Source organism: Piliocolobus tephrosceles, chromosome 7, assembly GCF_002776525.5.
Source record: "Piliocolobus tephrosceles isolate RC106 chromosome 7, ASM277652v3, whole genome shotgun sequence".
NCBI lineage: Eukaryota > Metazoa > Chordata > Mammalia > Primates > Cercopithecidae > Piliocolobus > Piliocolobus tephrosceles.
Window position 1 is genome coordinate 65,787,204 of NC_045440.1, and position 17,103 is coordinate 65,804,306.

At 38.8% G+C, this 17,103-nt stretch overlaps 1 long non-coding RNA gene across 2 annotated transcripts in view; it reads right to left on the bottom strand.

Annotated features, from left to right (window-relative positions):
- Window positions 1-345: 345 nt before the first annotated feature.
- The window catches only part of LOC111549282, a 50,824-nt gene continuing 34,066 nt past the window's right edge, over window positions 346-17,103 (bottom strand). The window contains exons 2-5 of one of the 2 annotated variants that reach the window (XR_002733670.2): window positions 16,530-16,621; window positions 5,333-5,560; window positions 3,894-4,043; window positions 346-1,273 (exon numbers count right to left, since the gene is read on the bottom strand). This is a non-coding gene — a long non-coding RNA (uncharacterized LOC111549282). Of the gene's footprint in view, window positions 1,274-2,204; window positions 2,252-3,893; window positions 4,044-5,332; window positions 5,561-16,529; window positions 16,622-17,103 lie in introns of those variants that run through there. The other variant, XR_002733671.1, reaches the window with a different exon arrangement.

A 17,103-nucleotide genomic window follows, 5' to 3' on the forward strand; every position in this document is an offset into this window, starting at 1 on the left:
GAATGAGATCATATCCTTTGCAGGAACATGGATGGAGCTCGGGGCCATTATCCTTAGCAACAGAAAACCAAATATGGCATGTTCTCACTTATAAGTGGGAGCTAAATGATGAGAACACATGGACACATAGAGGGGAACAACAGACCGTGGGGCCTACTGGAGGACAGAGTGAGTGAGGAGGGAGAGGATCAGAAAAAATGACTGATGAGTACTGGACTTAATAGATTGGCGATGAAATAATCTGTACAACAAACCGCCATGATATGAATTTACCTATATAACAAACCTGCACATATGTCCTGAACTTAAAAGTTAAATACATAAAATAAAAATAAAAATTCACAATTTTTAAGTTTTGAAAAGGAGAGAGGAGACTTTATTTCTTCCAAAGGGCTACAGCCTGCAAGGTGGCCATCCAGGCAAGACCAGAGACAGGCCCTTCAAAGGAGGGGGCTTGGGGTAGGAGCTTTATGCTAAAGAGGTTGGCTAAACATATATATTTAACTGGTTACAGGAGGAGCTATGAATATTCATGAAGGTGGTCCTGACACATGCCTATTGAACAAACATGCATGTAACATATGACCTATGTTCACTTTGGGGTGGCTACTTAGCATTTAAATGTGTTACAATTATGCTTTATATATCAAAAGATCATTTTACATACAAAGGTAGGTAAGTGTGTAATCTCTGTAAATGGGCAGAACCAGTCAATGGTCAGTGGTCTTCTTAATCAGGAGAAAGTTACTGAAACCAGACTCTTGTCCAATCAAAGTTGTAGTTATGGCTTGTGGAACAGCAGGGTCAGTTAGCATCTGATGGTGGATGAGCTGTGACTTTTAATATTGCAAATCCTGAGGCCAGTGCTTTTTTAGTTGCTAGAGTGAAAAACCTTGTGGTAGTTAGAACACTATGTATTTTTTAAGTGTTACTGCCCATGACTCTAAAACTGTGAATGGCTAGATTAGCCCAGAATCTTGATGTTTACGAGCCTCTTTGTCTTCGACTTCTATTCCAGAATCTGTGTCCTGCCTCTTCTTTCTCCTGTTGTACGTTCAATTTCCCAGGCAGTCCAAAAGATTGCAGTAAACTGACAGCCACTCTGTCTCTTCCAAGAGAAAGCAAATTGAGTGCTTTCCATCACTGCTGGCACAGCAGAGCCAGTTTACAGGATGGTGTCCATGCTGGGGCATTTCTGTAACCACTGCAGAGAGCCACTCACTGATTTTCACAAGAAGTCTCTGTCGTCATACTTTTGTTTTCTCCTAGATGACTTTTGTTTAAAAACATAATTAAAATAATAAGAATTCACTCTACTTGTTGAACATTTATTATTTGCCAGACACCATACTAAACATATTATTTTATCACATTAATAACAGCAAAAACCCATGATTGATTGCCCTGCCTTAGAGAAGTGCAAGGAAGAAGCCTGCATAGTTATCTACCAGATTTGGTTTGCAACTGTATCATATCCCTGTGTTATCTGCACAGTGGCTTACTTGGGAAACTTTATTATCTATATGCAATACATTTTATGTAAGTAAAATGTAAGTATACATTTCTTTTGAGTTTTCCACTTTTCTTAAAAGGGACCTTCACTCTATAACCAGATTAAAACAATCTAAAGATATCTTTTATTTTTCTTTTACTTTCGTGGTGGTTCATTATTAGCATCATTATATTCCATCCAGTTCAATTCAGTTTTAACTCCAAAGTATACCATTATCCACATCACCTCTCTGAGAGAGATTGCTGATTGACCCTCCATATCTGCTCATCTCTTCCTCCTCACTAACAGAGTCCTCCATTTTTAACTGAATGAATGCCAGTCCATCATAAAGACTATTTCTAGTTAGCTGGGTGTGGTGGTGTATACCTGTAGTCCCAGCTACTTGGCTAATCAGGAGACTGAGGCAGGAGGATCACTTTGAGCCCACCGAGGACTTAGAGGCCACAGTGAGCTATCATCAGAGTACACTACTGTACACTCCAGCCTGAGCAACAGAGCAAGAAACCCTGTCTCGAAGGAAGGAAGGAAGGAAGGGAGGGAGGAAGGGAGGGAGGGAGGGAGGGAGGGAGGCAATATAGTGAAACTGTCTCTACTAAAAATACAAAAATTAGCTGGGCATGGTGGCACACACCTGTAGTCCCCTGCTGAGGCAGGAGAATCGCTTGAACCTGGGAGGCAGAGGTTGTGGTGAGTCGAGATCACACCACTGCACTCCAGCCTGGGCAACAGAGCGAGACTCTGTCTCAAAAAAAAAAAAAAAAAAAGAATGAGATGTCACTTCCTTCAAAAAGCTGGGATGAAAGGGACTAAACACATTAATATTGGATAAAAGAAAGTAAAAAGGCCCCTCGAAGGAAGGAAGAAGGGAGAGAAGGAAGGAGGGGAGGAGAAGGGAGGGGAGGGGAGGAAAAGGGTGATAGAAAGAAAGAGTAGAGGAAGTAAAGAAAGGGAGAGGGTGACAGATTATACTTCAGTGACTCACTCCACTAGCCAAGTGACCCTCATCTACCAGGTGGCTGGAGTGATTAGCCTCTTTCTCTGTTCTTGTTCTAATCTAGCATTAGGACTTGAACTCTGGCTTTGGTTCCCCCCATGCCTTAACTTTTGATTCCCAAGAGTCTCTGTGGATGTCAACAAAACCTGAATGATGACTATTTCCTCTTGCATTTCAACATGTACCTCCTAATTCTCCTGCCCAGATTTTGAAAATACTAATACACTGAACTGAAACATTCAAGTCTACCTACTTAGTCATTGACTTTTGTTAAGTGCAAATTATGTTCATGGCACTATACTTGGTCTATTGGACCTATAAAAATGAATGAGATGGGCCAGGTGCGGTGGCTCACAACTGTATTCCCAGCACTTTGGGAGGCTGAGGCAGGTGCAGATCATGAGGTCAGGAGTTCAAGACCAGTCTGGCCAACATAGTGAAACCCTGTCTCTACTAAAAATACAAAAGTTAGCCGGGAATGGTGGCACACACCTGTAGTCTCAGCTACTCAAGAGGCTGAGGCAGGAGAATCGCTTGAACCTGGGAGGCAGAGGTTGTGGTGAGCCGAGATCACGCCACTGCACTCCAGCCTGGGCAACAGAGCAAGACTCCATCTCCAAAAAAAAAATGAGATGTCACTTCCTTCAAAAAGCTGGGATGAAGGGGACTAAACATATTAATATTGGATAAGAGAAAGTAAAAAGGCCACTCAAAGAAGATTGTGGAGTGACCATGGGGGAATTGAAGGATATGTACCCATATGGCCTCAATCTTGTGAGCTCCTGGGAAGCAAATGATATGCTGTGGGGAGGGTAGATTAGAGGCTTCAGCTGTTAGGAAACATCTGAAAGTACCACTGTGAAAAATGCCAAAATTTCACACATTCTTTTTCCAGTATTAGGAAGTCCGTAAAGTCAGAATTGAGTATCCAACACTGAAAGGCCCTGTCAGCTTTTGACATAAAATACAGATTAGGTTTAGGTTTTGAATCATATCCAAGCACAACCCCTCTATAACTAAATGACTGCTGTTTGTCTCTCTCCCATTCCTATGAGTTTTACTGTAACTAACTTTTATTTCCCATTACCTTTGATTGGAATGAAGACCACCCCTGGACAAAATTACCAAGAAGTGGAAGGAAAGAAGAGAAAGAAGAAGAAAGGAATATAGGCTACATGTTTTACACACATTGTTTCACCTAATCTTCAAAACCAGTCTCTGATGTAGATATTATTATTCCTTTTTACATAAAAGAAACCAAGACTCAAAAGAATTCCAGGACACCCATGGTTGTTCAGCTCTTATGTCCAACTGTGAAGTCACCCGTCATTTTCACCTTGTCACCTTGCCCTCCTTAGAGTTTTCTTTCACTAACCCTTTACTTACCTGCTCAGTCATTCTTGCTTCCATCTTTATGGATCCAGTTGTTACCTTAAGTTGTCCACAACTGCTCCCTTTGGAGACAAGTGAGCTCTGCCATGACCTTGGCCCTCCATGGCCCTTGTCTAGCTTTGAGGCTGGTCTCAAGTTTTCCATCTGAAAAATGATATAAGACTGCCTTCCCTATAGGATTATGAGGATTAAATTGTTAGGAGTAAATATATATATATAACAATGAAAATGCCTGGGGCTCCTTTTTTTCACAGTTAAGCACCTTCTGCTCCACTGGCAAAGGGTATAAGTAGAAGGAAGTTAATCAGAAAAATTCAGCCCAGCTGAGATGTTAGCTTATTGCTATATTACTTCTGCCCAATTAAAATATAAAATAGGTGGCTGTCTTCTTAAGGTGACTACTCAAACTGATTGCAGCTGATATTGCAACAATCACATTATACTGAGACTGCTATAAGCCCAAAAGTTATTGTTTAATTTGGCACATAGTAAATAGTGAGGTATCGTAGATGCAGGCACCAAACTTGACTAAAAATATCTTAAATCACAAATGCTTCCACTTATTCTGTCGTTCTTTACAATTTAAACGATTTTAGTTGTTTTCTCTTTGCTTTAGTTCTTCTTTCTCCAATAAAGCCAGTTTGTAGTGCTGACCTAGCACACAGTCTGGTACAGGACACATATAGACATGGCAGGCAAAAATCTTATTAAATAAAATGCTGTTGAATGAGCAAAGTGACACCCAACAATAGAGTGTAGTTCCATTTAAACCTTTTTTTTTTAATAAAGTATATTTTTAGGTAAGACCTGAATATAATTATTTTGAAGCAGCTTCAAAAATGGTGGAACAGATGGCTCTGATTATCTCCAAGAGGAAGGAAAAGATTGGAGAGTTTTGTCATTTCTTGTTTAACAGTCTTGGCATTGCTTATACACACTTGAGTTTTGAATACTGTGATTTATAAAATCACAATCCCGTGCTAAACCTTAGCTCATTCTCACAATCTGACCCTACTTCCCACGCCAAGTTTTGAGACTCGCTCTCTCTCTGTCTCTGACTCACACTGGCTATTCCAACATTTCATTTTCCCACTAGCCTTGACCCCATATTTCTGGGGACAAAAAGCACAAGACTCTCTCCCTGAGCATTCCTTTTAATGAGAACCATTCCCTCCTCCAGCCCCACTCCCCATCCACCTCTGTTCACTAAGGAAATGTTTTCTAGAGTCAAAAACTTTTTTCAAAAAACATTCGGCTAGATCAGTACTCTGAGAAGCAAAGACCCCTGTTATAGTTCAGGTCCCAGGAAACAGACTCTGAGAGGGATATTATCACAAGAGAGTGTTTTAGGACAGGCTTGTAGGATCAGCATCAGGCATGCTGATGGGAAGGAAACAGGCAGAGAGAGAAGCTGAACTGGGACACAGTCTTACCAAAAGATTCAGCTGAGTCCTTGATAATATCTGGAACTCAGGTGGCCCTTAGAATTGTCCCAAGATGAGGTGCAGGGTTCAGGTCATGTCACTGGTTCCAGACTGCCTGCAGGAAAGGGGAGGTGTCCACAAGTGATGGGGTTCTCTTTGGCTAAGAGTGAGTCCTGAAGCAGCCTATGAGGCAATCCCAGAGCTTGGAGCAAAGGTTCTTCCACACTGACAGAGAATCTGTGTGACAAAATACAGTCAGTGTCCACAAGGATGCTACAGAAATATGCTGGAGGCAAATAGCACACAGGTGGTGGTTTTGCTTGCATTCATCTTGGAGTTGTAGTATCTCAGAAGCAGAGAGGTTAGTGTTACTATAGGCATTTTGCTAACGAGAGAGGGAGCAATCCAAGATGAATAAAAACAAATTTTATTTGGCTAATTATTATTATTAGGTGATTCTATTATTAAAGAAAAAAATTTTTTATGAGTCAGGTTTTATTATAATATTACAACAAGGAAAGCCTCTAGGAGGTCAATTCAAACATTTGCTCTGATTACAAACATAGGGAATGCTATATAAGCATTATCAGAGTAACTAAAAGAACGATTTAAAATTGTTCAACTCTTGACTGAAAGAGGACAATGAGGGTACATAACTAGTTTCTCCAAACAAGTCTAAATCCCATAAAATTTTATCAGGAAACTACTGAAGCATCTTTTTAGGAAGGTTACGCTTTTCCGTGAAGTACGTATACATTTCATTAAGCAAATGCTTCCTGCGGCAGAAGGGGCTTAGGACCATTTTTTCCTTCACGCTAACGTTTTACTCGCTGAGCCTATCATGGTGCCCTTGCCTGAAGTAGCTCCATCCTCTTAGCAGAGGCTCCACATGGGCCAGTTGCCACTTGGATTCACACTGGGCCCTTTCATACCCACACCCTTCTTTACAGACTAGAAAAACACATCTTTCTCTTTCTCTCCCCCTTCGTATCTGTCTCCTCATTGTGTGAGCTCTGTTCCCAGCTTTCTCCCAACCCCCTGCTTTCCTCTCCAAAGCTCCACTGGAAAATAGTCAAATTAATTCCCTCAAGATTTTCTAAGGCCTTTTATTTTCTCCTGCAGCTTTCTAATCGCTAACATTTCCATGGTTATTCTCTTTCTCCTTTCTTCTCTGAAGTCTGGCATTTTTTCCACCAACAAAGATTGCTAAATTTTGACATTTATAAAAGCAATTCATAACACTAATTATACATATGCTGGAAGTTTTGAATATTCTGCTTTATGAACAAACATAGCACTAATGAATGAGAAAATTGATTTGTAATGATTCTGAAAAACAGTCTAATTGTCTGCTTGCCAGGGTTGCAATAGAACTAAGATGGGTATACACACACTTAACCCAGACATCAGCCAGAGGCTTCCTGGCACTTGTGTCTGCGTATGCAAGATCTGTTTTGGCCCTTCGGCAGCTGGTAACCAAAAGGCAGCACTCTGTACCTTCACTTGTTTCTGCAAGAAACCCAAACACAGCAGGCACTAACATCTTTGTGGCAGATTTCTTGGGGCGGGGGGCGGGGGGGTTATATTGTACAGAACATGAGATCCCACTCAAAAAATTCTTGACATTTTATATCCTCCAGTCCTCTTGGGCCACATGGCAATAGGAATTTTCTTCTGCTTCCCTCTGACAGAGTCCAGCCTCTCTGGTTCCACTGTCCCTCCAGAATTTTCCTCAGCAAACATCAAATACCTCCTGCCTTTATAATACAAAGAAATTCAACTCACATCTTTTATTTGTGTCAGGCTTTGGAGTTTCCCATGCTAAGTAGCTCTCAAAAATTTCTTCTGAACAAGGAACATGGAATATTTTCAAAACAGAGTCATCATCTTCAAAAACAAACAAACAAAAAAATTTAAGTGACGTTGCCCAGGCTGGTCTCCAGCTCCTGGGTTCAAGTGATCTTGCCACCTCAGCCTCCGAAGTAGCTGGGACTATGCCTGGCTCATTTTCTCTTCTAGAAATGTAAGTAGATATTTGGTTAAGTAGGGGAGAATGGTGTTCCCTCCAGCCTATTCTTAAAGATGTTCGAATGACAGTGACTGGTCAGTCAGAACATATATGAATGGACAAAAATCAACACGTGTCCCTTCTGCATTTACAGGCACCTCAGAAACTTTCATTTCTAGACATGTTATGTTTTTTCTTCACTTGCCCTTCACCTCTTTATAGGCTGGATTCCTGGTCTAGAAAGGTACAAGGGCTAATTCAGAATTTCCTCTTCCTGCTTTTCAGAATTTCTTCTTCCTGCCTTTGGGTGTGCCAAGACCTCAAAACCCCTTTCTCCTTTCCCATGTCTCTTTGTTTTTGCTACTTTTTTTTTTTTTTAATCAGTTCTGAGCACTCTGGACATCTGTTCCTTACCTAGATTCTTACTGCCAGACTCAGCAAAACTCACAGCCCTCTAGCACTTACACAACCCCTGTGCCAAGACAAACATAATGTTGTAAGGAGCCTTCTGAAACTCATACAGAAATTAAAGTGAAGAATGGAGTTCTACCCTCCTACTTTTCTCTGCATCTCTGACTCAGGAATCAGAACATAATTATTTTACAAATAAAAGTCTGAAAATGAACAAGCACAGTGTTTCTAAGTTGATGCATTTTCAAATGTTATCTCACATGACCCCCTTGAAAATTCAGTGAGCTGAGTATTATTTTCACTTTACATATGTCCTCTGTAACCTCCGTGGCAACAGGCACCATATCTGTCTGTCTCTTTTCACCAATGTATATGTAACACTTTGCAGAGTTCATGGTACTTTGTAGATTATCAATAAATGTTTGCTAAATTAATGAAAATTAGAAAACTGATATATAAAAATTGAAATGAAATTAATACATATTGAGTACCTACTCCATGCTGATTGCTGATCTAAATATTCTCATCTCTATTTTATCTGAACGATAGTCCAATGAACTTGACCAAGTTCCCAAACTAGTTAGTGCAAGCAAATGATTTCTAATTTATTGGTATGAATATTAGTTGTATTTTTCTACTGTATGTGTATAACTCATTATATACAATACGTTACTAGATCCTTTCTACTGAAGCTTACCCTGCAATTTAGCTCATTTCTAACAGATATCTCTAGATGTTGGGTCAGTATCTATATATAACATTAAAGTTTTAATTTGAAGAAAACATCCTGAATACAAAACTTCAGGGAGGCATTTATTTTAGAAAAAAATAATCAAAATTGTGTCTATCAAGGACCTCATTTTGACAGCTCCAATTGTGTTTGCTGTAAGGATTTATCAGTGTATTGAAGGAAAAAGGAATGGGACTTCCATGAGTTCACTCAGATAAGAGATTTGGGGCCACATGAAATACGTAAGCTTGCTCAGAGGATAAAGAGTCAGTGTGAGAGAGAAAGAATAATTTTTAGATGAGGAACCATTAATTTTTCCAATGATTCTACCACTCTTTTCTCTCTTTTATTTCCTTTAAAACTTGAAACCTCAGAAAGTAAAGGCTATTAAAGAAAGAAAAAATGATTTTGCTAAAATTTCTCTAAGACAGTGGAAGCACAAGGCAGTATCCTTTTGTGGCCCATGTATTCATATGTAATTAGAAGCAGGGTAGGAGCATATTTTTTATTTTATGAAGCAGCATCCTAGGAGCCTTAAAGGACTCAGGGGACCAAAGTCTGGAGAAGGAACTAGACTTCTGCAATGTAACCAGATGCAAGAGCACAATTCCATGGTGCTGAACTCACTGTTCATTTTTCAGTCCATGTCCTACTTGCCCTTTCAGCAGCACTCTCACTTTCTTTGAATACTTTCTTCTCTGGACTCCCATGAATGTCCTCTTACTTCTCTGGTTGCTTCTTTGTCCCCTTGGTCAGTTCTTCCTCTACTTGGCCACTAAATGTCAAAGGGCTCAATCCCAGAGGCTCCTCTCTTTTTACTACAAACTCTAAACAGGTAAACTTTGTGCTTTAAACATTATGTCTATGGAATAGCTCCTAAATGTGTTGGCTTCAGATTTCTTTAAGATGCAGCCCCCCATCACGTGTCTTTTAAATAGCCCACATGGTTGTTTCACAAGCACCTGGAACTTAGTATGTCCAAACAACTCTTAACCATAGCTACCACATCTGCTTCTTTTCCTAAAGCATCACCACCCATCCAGTGTCCCATGCTCAAAACTGAGGTGCCAGCTTTGGTTCTAAGTCATTTAACTACTCTGTTAAAATCCATCTTAAATCTATCTCCTTCTATTCTCTACAGCCATCACTTAGTCCAAGACAGTATCATCCACTGTTCATCTGCATGTCCTCAGATTTCCTCTGGCCTCATTCATCCATTCATTGTCCACACTACAACCATAGTGATGATTTTTAAAAAATACAAATTGAATCAAGTTACTACAATATTTTAAATCCTTACAATAGTATCATATTGTTTTTTGAATAAAATGCAAACTTCTTAACCTTCAAGCTTACATGGTCCTCAGTGACTAGACCCTAGCCTCATCTCTCCCCATCCACCCTGATCTCATTCCAATATAGACTGCAATCTGGTTCAGCGAATGAACCTGGTTCTCTTTCAGCCTTTACAAATAATCCTTCTTACACCTGCTTTCTGATAGCTATACCTCCTTGGACTAGCTAAATTACAAATCTCCTTCTGAACTGAAATTAAGCATCATTTACTTAGGAAAGTGGTTTCTAATTCCCAAGTCTAGGTCAGTACAACCTATTCTTTGCCTACTCAGCATATTAACTTCCTCTTGATAGTACTTACGACATTATCGTTAAATAATAATTCATTGTAATGAGTTGTTGAAAGCCTCTCCACCAGAATGTCAACGTGTGCAGGTAGAGATTTTGCCTGTCTACTTCACTGCTGTAACCTCACACAAGGTCTTTAACATAGTTGGTGCTTAACACGTATTTGTCGAGTAGATCAATCAATCAATCAATCAATCAATAATAAATAATAATAGACAAATAAGTGAAGTCATTCAATATGTATTAATCATTTCGTGTGTGCCATTTACTGTGCCAAGGTCTTTCATGTATTTTTTGTTTCATTTAAACATCACAACAGCCCTGTGGAGTAGGTACTTTTGTAATCTCTATTTTATATATGAGAAAACAGGTTTGGGAAGATTAATAACATGAAGATGTGAAATATCCATCCCTATCACCATGGCTATTTTTTTCTCATGAGCCCATTGTTCAAGGACAGAAATAGCTGAGGAAAAAGGCTACTTATCATGATCGTCCTCTGCTGAGGCTGTTCTTTGAGCAGCAATTCACATGGGACAAAAATGTATTTACATTTTATGCCCAGTTGGAGAGGTCTGTCTACATACCTCTTCCTTAGATCTCCTTATCAACACTTTTCTAATCACTTTTTCTTCTACATAACCTCAGCATACAATCAGTTAGTCGCTACTCATAAATCAGTGTAGATCTGTACTTCCGGCCATCTCTCCTTCCAGGAAGAACAAACCACCAGGTACATTGCCTGAAGTTATGCCTACTCAGAGAATTTCCTTTAACAACCCTTCTTTAGGTACACCTCTGCACGGGGCTGTAGTATTGCAGATGCTTTTGGATGGTGCCAGTATTTTATGCAGCACTCTCTGTAAAGCAAGCTGAGATTTTCTGTTTTTTTTTTTTTTTAAGTCAGTAGGTCATAGAAAATGGTTGTGGGTTGAGAAACAGGAGGTAATATAGCAAGAATATAAACCTTGGGGGTCTGATCCACTTGTTCATGGAAATTACTCTGCCTTGAGGACTTTCTTGAGCCTGATCTAGAATAGTTCTACTTAATTATGGAGTGCTGCTGTGTACATCCAACTTTATGGCTTGGTGCATCAGACCAAGGGTTAATGATGGATAATTCAGGTTGCATGCTAATTTGGTGGCTGTGGTCAAGTGTTTTGTCTCCATGAGGGCCCTGAAATAAGCCAAAAGTTGCTTCTCAAGAAGAGAATAGTTACATACAGAAACAGTAGTTCTTAAACATTTGTTCTATGATTTATATTGGACCTTTTATTTATATTTATATTGGACCTTTCAATGACTCCGTACAGCATCTCTATCTTCCATAAATAGTTTAGTCACCATAGGATCTGATTGGTCAAAAAAATAAAGTAGCAGAACAACTTTCATAACAGCCTGAACCTGTTAAGAGCCTTGACTTGCTCTGGGCCCTTCTCAAAACTGTAAGCCTTCTGATTTACTCAGTAAATAGTATCAGGCCCAAGTGAGTATCAGAATCAGGCCTAAATGGAACATCAGGCCCAAATGAGGTACATGTTGCCTCCCAAATCTAACGAGATCCACCAGGTGTCATGCCTCTTTCTTGAGGTAGGAGAAATTGTGTGCAGCAACTTGTTTTTCTTGAACTCTGGCCATTGACCCCTAAAAATTTTATCAAGATGGCATATATGTGTCTAGCAAAGTGTCTAAGAAAGTGTAATTGTCTCATCACAAAGTCCAATCAGCATGATAACATTAATTTAGTGGACCAAGGTGTTATCTTGTGGAATGAAGAAATGATAAAGGTCTCTTTTGACTGGATTATTATTATGACAGCTGAAGATTTTATATATGTAGGGCAGTGAATGTGTATTGCTGGCTCTGTCAGCTGAAAGCAAACTTCACTTACCAGATTAATAGCTATAATGTGCCAGAGAATGTGTTGATGTGCTGCAGCAAATAACCTGTATCTGGAATGGCAGCTGCAATTTGAACCATCACCTTATAAATATTATAATATTCTACTATCATTCTTTAAAACCTGTCTTCTGAATGAGCCATATAGGCAAAATAAATGGGGATATGATATGAATTACCTGTATTCTTTATGCCCTTGATGAGGCACTAATATCTGCCTTTCCTCTATAAATTTTGCATTGCTTTTGGTTTACTTTTGTTTTTTTGAGTAGAGGCAGTTCTGAGGATTTTCATTTAATCTTTCTTCCTACAATAGCCCTCATTCCCAAGGTCAAGGAACCAATGTGAGAATTCTGCTAATTGCTGAATATGTTCATTCTCTATTCTGGAACTGAGTAAAAAATCATTTAGTCATATGTATTCTGGAACTGAGTAAATAATCATTGGGTAGATTCAGGGCCAGTGATCCTACTGTGCGATGGATCTAAGCCAAAGCTATACTAACTGCCTAATTTCTATAACTTTCTGGTTATTTCTTTTTCACCAAAGGATAGTGACTGTACATTCTTTTGGAGAAGACTAAGTATAAATTTTTAGCAGTGTGGCAAGGTCTTTCCTTCAGAGGGACTGGTCTCTCCATCATTCACTGGAGGTCTTACTCTTTTTATTTGATCTGTGAACTGATTCAAATAAAAGAATTGGTTGAGGAACCATAATTTATGGTGAGTCAAGTCAATCTTTTATTGCCCAGACTTAGAGTTTTTCTGCTTACACAAATCAAGTAAGACTTTAGTAGGTTGCCTATTTATTTTAATTCTAGGGACATCATAATCACTTACCCCAAACCAAAGATCTCTGTGCATTAAAACATTCAGATTACCACTTGTCTGTGGCATTTCTTCTATTCCAGTAACAGAAACCCTAAACTCAGTGATATAAAATCATAACAATCTTGTTATGGTCTCAGGTTCTGTGGGTCAGAAATACAGAAAGTACACATCAGGGATGGCTTGTATATCTTTTCCGTGATGTCTGGGACCTCACTTGGGATAACTCAGAAGCTCTTGGTTATTTAACAGCTGGGAGCAAGAATCACCTGAACGTTCTGTTACTCACATGTCTGGGTGGTAGATGCTGTCTATTGGCTGAGACCTCACCTACACTTGGCCTCTCCATTTGACCTGGGTTTACTCACAGCATGGTGATGTCAGGGAAATTAGAATACTCATCTGGTGGTTTGAGGCTTCGAAGACAGATGTCCAAATAAAACAGGACAGATACTCTGTCATCTTTTAGGGTTTAGCCTCAGAAGTTGCACACCATCCAAAGCCCACTGAGAGTCAAGGGGAAGAAACATAGCCAGACACGAAGGTGGTTGCAGCTTGTTCCCTTCCAGTCAGGGATCCCATCATTTCTACTGAATCCAAAGAGCTATCTGTTTTTAGGGAAAAAATTGTCATGACAGCATTTTTTTTAAATGGCCAGTCATGATCTGCAGAAAATAGCAGCTTGAGAGCTCTTCAGGGATGCTGGTGCTCCCCTCATCAGTGCATTTCTCAAACTCTCAGAGAAGAGAATGTCCAATAGAACTTCCCAGGAGACTTAGGATGTATGTGAGCGGGTCTTACCTGATAAACTAATTTCAGCAATCTGAGCTCCCTAAATCTCTGGATGTTTTCCTCTAGCAGGGGTCAGTAAACTATAGCCCACAGGTTGACTGCCTTGTTTTGCAAATAAAGTTTTATGGTAACATAATTCCATGCCAATTTATTTACTTATTGTGTAGAGCTGAGTTTATGCCGAAACAGTGATTTAGTGATCTTTTGCACATTTTGCAAAATAAGTTCTGGTACCTTAAATTCATTTTCAGTATAAGCCACTTTCAGGTCTAAGATTTAGTTAAGCAACTAGTTAGAGTGATTCCCATCGCCTCAAGTCAGTACACCAAATGCATGACCTCTGCTTAGTGCATCCATATTAGTAAATAATGCCCTTTCAACCAGACTTCTCTAACCTGATCCAATATTTGTAGACTACAATGCCACCCATATTCACAAGGTTTCTGTCAATTAGAATTTAGCAGCCCATTGCAGTTACCTTGGTGTGTATGTATGTCATCATGAGGTAATACTTAGTAACTGAACCCCTAGAGTCATCTGGCATTTGCATCTGTTCATAGATCTAGAAGCAATGAGAGGTGATGGGAGTAGATCTTGAGGACGGTTAGTGGTGTTCTGAAAATAAGAGACTTTTTACATCAGACAATAGAAGACTAATCTCAGAGAGGGGTAGAATTGTTTATTTATTTGTCAAAGCAAATTCTGTAGAATTTAGCATTTAAAGTTCTCAGCTTTATCAGAATTTGCTTATATGTCCCCCTTTCAAAATTCAGGGTCTTATTCTTTTTCCAGTCAATCCCTTAAGAGACCCCTGAGAAGCTGTTAATTTGGTTTGTATTGCATGTTAGCCATCCCCAGTATTAGATTTTGCATTTTGTTTTTAGAAACCTCAATTCTGTAGCTACAGAAAATAAAAGTCACCTTTAGGACTATTATAAAAGTCTTTTGGTTCCTTACCAAGAGCTTGAGCTGGGAATGTAAAGCCCTATTCTCATGTTTTTCCCTCCAAGTTCTCCCTCACATTTAGAAACAATCAGGTAATCCATGATAATTTTACTTACTCCCACTAAATTGTTTTATGGTAACAACCACTTGGACATGCAAAGTCTTTTCAGGTGGCTCTAGATGATACTTTAAATAATGTTTTTCTACTGAAATTCATAGACTACCATTGCCCAATTTGCCACTGACAATGGGATCATAAATGTCTTCAAATCTAGCCAGAGCAAGAAAAAAGTTTTAGATCGCTAATAATAAGATTGTGTTACTCTAGAATTACTTTAGATAATAATGTGTTAGGAAGTAGAGCCATCATACATATTATGGGAATAAAAGTTTTATTAGGGGAGCTAGACTTTACCAACTGAGGGAAGAGCTGGGGAAGTGAAAGTGCAAAAGCGAAATTTGGAGGATCTGAGATAAAGCATTAACCAGGCCACCTGAAGCACTATGGCAGGTGGACATGCTAAAGCTTGCAGAGAATTCATGAAACACAGCATAGCCAATGTCAGACTAGACTGTGAAGGGGAAGCCCATGGAGAGGTGTCTGAGAAGTCGTGGCTTCTGTGCAGCCTCTGCCTCTGTGAGTCTACAACCAAGTAGCTAGTGATGGTCTTAGGGCTGCTGTGGGTCAGCTGGGCCAACAGTTGGAAAGATAAGCTGAACAGGAGTGGAGTGGAGTGAGGAAAAGCTGGGGAAGTGAAAGCCCAGAAGGAAATTTACACATTCAGAGTCAAACAGACTCTCCCAGTTACTACTGTGATCTGGAGAATGTTAATTAATTTTTGTGAATTTCCATTTTCCTGGTTGTATAATAAATGTGGATAAAATATCTACCTTTAGGGGCTGCTTGCTTGCCTTCTAACATTTTTTGGAAATCCATTTATCCTTCTGTTCATTTTTAAGCTGACATAAAATGTTTTCATCATAAAGTAAACTAGTTTCAAAAGATGTGATTTCTGCACTGTTTTAATTATTAATGTATGATAAATTGGTAATATTATTTTTAATTTATCTATGCAATATAAATATAATAGCCGCTTTTCCCACCACCATCGATTTAAAAAATATATGAATAAGCTCTTTTTCAGTAATCGGAAATTTTACATTGTTCCATTTTCTCTTTGAACTCATATTTCCATTCCATTTTTCCCATAGAATTTTGTCTTAACATATTTTTATGCTTGAAGGTCTTTTATTGATAGTAAAATTGCAATAAAATATGTATATAAATTGAATTTTCTAAATATTAGTTGTGATGATAAGACCTAATATTTTTTATCTGAATTATGATATAATACAATCATTATTGGCATATTATTTATCAAAGAAAATTAAATATATTGTAGAAATTGATAAGTAAACCTAAACAGTAAAGTTTAATTAGAAATGCACTTTTTAATATGTATATATACATAGGCATGTCTATGAATATATAGAACTCCTTTCTCTGACAGTGAGAAACTTGGATTCGATCACCCTCAATATATTTACTTACCTGATCAATCCCACTCACAACTTACCAACTGCCCATCACCACCACCTCCATCACCCCATGTCTACAACCACCTCACCCCTTTTAGGCTCTGGCATTCCACACAGGATCACTGTGTAGATGGTTTCTTCATGCTGCTTAGGTTCCCACACTTGGTGCTGGTCTTGCATTCCTACTTCCTCTCTTTGTGTTACTACATTCGGCCCTACCTACTGGCTTTTGGACTAAATTTTCCAGAAAGGAAATGAGAAAGGGAGAGAGGGGAAAGAGAGCATGCATTTTCTATAAATCTTAACCCTTCTAATTCTGAGATAGGTAGGTAGATTAGATAGATAGATAGATAGATAGATAGATAGATAGATAGATAGATAGAGCACAGAGCTTTTCCAAACGTTTCTCACCTAGATCACATAATCCAAGATGTCCTTCAATGCGTATTACTGATACACTTTTGTTGCTTTATTCTCAGGATCTTCCTCAGCATCAGTAATTTCTTTGGAAAGAATTGGGGAGAAAGAAGATATACATCTTTAAAAGGAAATTGTCACTACCTCTCTAACCAAATTCTACAAATATATCTGACTTCAGAATATCCAAGCAAAGAAAGAATAGACAATTTTTAAATCTCCCACTTTTTCTAGGACAGAAAAATGTATGAGAAACGGAAAGACAAAAGCCCTATCAAAGGCTTATGGTGACCTGGTTAAAGAAAGTTGCAGGCACTGTGATAAGAGTTTGGATGGGTGAAACATAACCCTTTCTTTTGTAATATGAGATAAGTTTGGTTGTGAGATGGGGAAGTAGGAAAGGAAAACCAAACTGAAGCCCTGACCACAGACTTATTCTAGGCAGATCAATTTTAGTAAAAAACAGAGAAAATGAAAATGGATTTTCTTACATCTTTTACTGCCTATAAAGTTCTTGGAAAACTATCATGGATTCTTACAGGCACATGTACCCACTTGACTAATTGTT